The sequence below is a fragment of the Coturnix japonica genome, unplaced genomic scaffold, assembly GCF_001577835.2.
Source record: "Coturnix japonica isolate 7356 unplaced genomic scaffold, Coturnix japonica 2.1 chrUnrandom424, whole genome shotgun sequence".
Classification (NCBI taxonomy): domain Eukaryota; kingdom Metazoa; phylum Chordata; class Aves; order Galliformes; family Phasianidae; genus Coturnix; species Coturnix japonica.
The window spans coordinates 48,306-50,570 of NW_015439869.1; the positions used below are offsets into that span (position 1 = coordinate 48,306).

The 2,265-nt window shown below is 57.5% G+C and overlaps 1 protein-coding gene across 2 annotated transcripts in view; it reads left to right on the forward strand.

The window, feature by feature from the left end:
• The window catches only part of MROH1 (maestro heat like repeat family member 1), a 65,031-nt gene that overhangs the window by 43,533 nt on the left and 19,233 nt on the right, over window positions 1-2,265 (forward strand). The window lies entirely within an intron of this gene.

The following is a 2,265-nucleotide window of genomic DNA, read 5'->3' on the forward strand; positions in this document are numbered from 1 at the left end:
GATGGTCTGTGGTTGTTGTTGGTGGTCCATGGTTGGTGGTGATGGTCTGTGGTTGTTGTTGGTGGTCCATGGTTGGTGGTGATGGTCTGTGGTTGGTGGTGGTGGTCCATGGTTGGTGGTGATGGTCTGTGGTTGGTGGTGGTGGTCCATGGTTGGTGGTGTCTGATGCTGGTGATCCGTGGTTGGTAATGATGGGCCATGACTGATGGTGGCCATCTGTGGCTGGTGGTGACCATCTGTAGTTGTTGGTGGTGCTCCATGGTTGTTGTTGTTGATCTGTGGCTGATGGTAGCGGTCCATGATTGATGGTGGTGGTCTGTGCTTAGTGATCCATATGGATCACAAAGTGGTCCGTGATTGTTGGTGGTCTGTGGCTTATGGTAGTGGTCCGTGGTTGGTGGTGGTGGTCCATGGCTGATGGTGGTGGTCCATGGCTGATGGTGGTGGTCCATGGCTGATGGTGGTGGTCTGTGGCTATTTGTGGTGGTCTGTGGTTGGTGGTACTGGTCCGTGGTGGATGGTGATGGTCTGTAGCTTATGGTGGTGGTCTGTGATTGTTGGTGGTGGCTCATGGCTGATGGCGGTTGTCTGTGGTTATTTGTTGTGGTCTGCGGTTGGTGGTACTGGTCTGTGGTGGATGGTGGTGGTCTGTGGCTCATGGTGGTGGTTTGTGGCTATTTGTTGTGGTCCATGGTTGGTGGTGGTGGTCTGTGGCTATTTGTTGTGGTCTGTGGTTGGTGGTACTGGTCCATGGTGGCTGGTGATGGTCGGTGGCTTATGGTTGTTGTTCGTGGTCCATGGTTGATGGTGGTCCTTGGCCTTTCCTGTGCTTGGAGAGCATCAGGGCTGTGACACTGTGTTCAAACCCTTATGGAAATGCCCAGGGCTGGGTGGATGGTGGGTGCGTGGCCTCGTTGGGTGCGGGCTGATGGCTGGGGCTGCGTGGCCGTGAAGTCAGCGCTGATGGATGGAGGGGAAGAGGCTCCGACCGACGCACCGAGATGTGAAATTCCATCCCGGTCCCGGGAGGTGGCTACAATATCAAAGCCGCTTCCTGGCCACGCTCCGAACGCTGGATCTCCCCGATCCTTAAATGCCAAAGAGCGGCGGTAAAGGTGAACACGATAGCTTGGCAGGAAGGGGAGGCTGGAAGACGCAGCCTTTGTCGGAGAGGAAGGAAGCGTCTGTAGGAAAAGCAAAGCCCGTGGAGCGACTGTCCCAGAGGAGCCGCCTCGTGCTGCGTCTGCCGCGAGGCCGAGCCCGGAGCGCGGGGAGGATCGGATCGCTATGAGCGTCTGCCAGGGGGGGTCGTGCTGCTGGTTTCGTGTGCTGCGAGGAAATCCATCCTGCTGCGAGGAAATCCATCCTGCTGCAATTAAATCCGTCCTGCTGCAGCTTCCCTGCCCTGGCTGCGGCTCCACCTGCACTGTGCGGGGTTATGGGGCTCAGGCAGGGTTCTCACTGTGCAGAATTAAGAGCACTCCTTGTGATGCACTGCTGCTGCTGCTGCTGCTGCTGCAGCTCTTCCCCCATCCCACAGCTGCAGTGGGATCCAGGTTTGAGTCTGGGCAATGGGACAGCCCCATAGCCATCTTCCCCCACCCCACAGCTGCAGTAGGATCCAGGTTTGGGTCTGGGCAATGGGGCAGCCCCATAGCCATCTTCCCCCATCCCACAGCTGCAGTGGGATCCAGGTCTGGGTCTGGGCAATGGGGCAGCCCCATAGCCAAGGGCTGGAGCCCAGGAGCGGACAGGGGATGGATCCAGGGGATGCTGCTGTTCTCAGCACCAGCCGTGGTTTGTGGTGGTGGTCTATGGTTGGCAGTGGTCATTGGCTCCAGACATGGTTGGGGGTGGTCTGTGAGTGATGGTGGTGGTCCATGGCTGGTTATTGACACCCGCCATGATTGGTGATGGTGATCCATGGTTCATGGTGGTCCTCAGTATCAGTATCAGGTTGGTGGTGGTGGTCCGTGGCATCAGTCATGGCTGGAGGTGGTGGTCCTTGGCTGATGGTGATGGTCTGTGGTTGGTAGTGGTGGTCCATGGTTGGTACTGGTGGTCCATGGCTGGTAGTGATGGTCCATGGTTGATGGTGATGGTCCGTGGTTGGTAGTGATGGTCCATGGTTGATGGTGATGGTTCGTGGTTGGTAGTGGTGGTCCATGGTTGGTAGTGGTGGTCCATGGCTGATGGTGGTGGTCCATGGTTGGTAGTGGTGGTCCATGGCTGATGGTGGTGGTCCATGGTTGGTAGTGGTGGTCC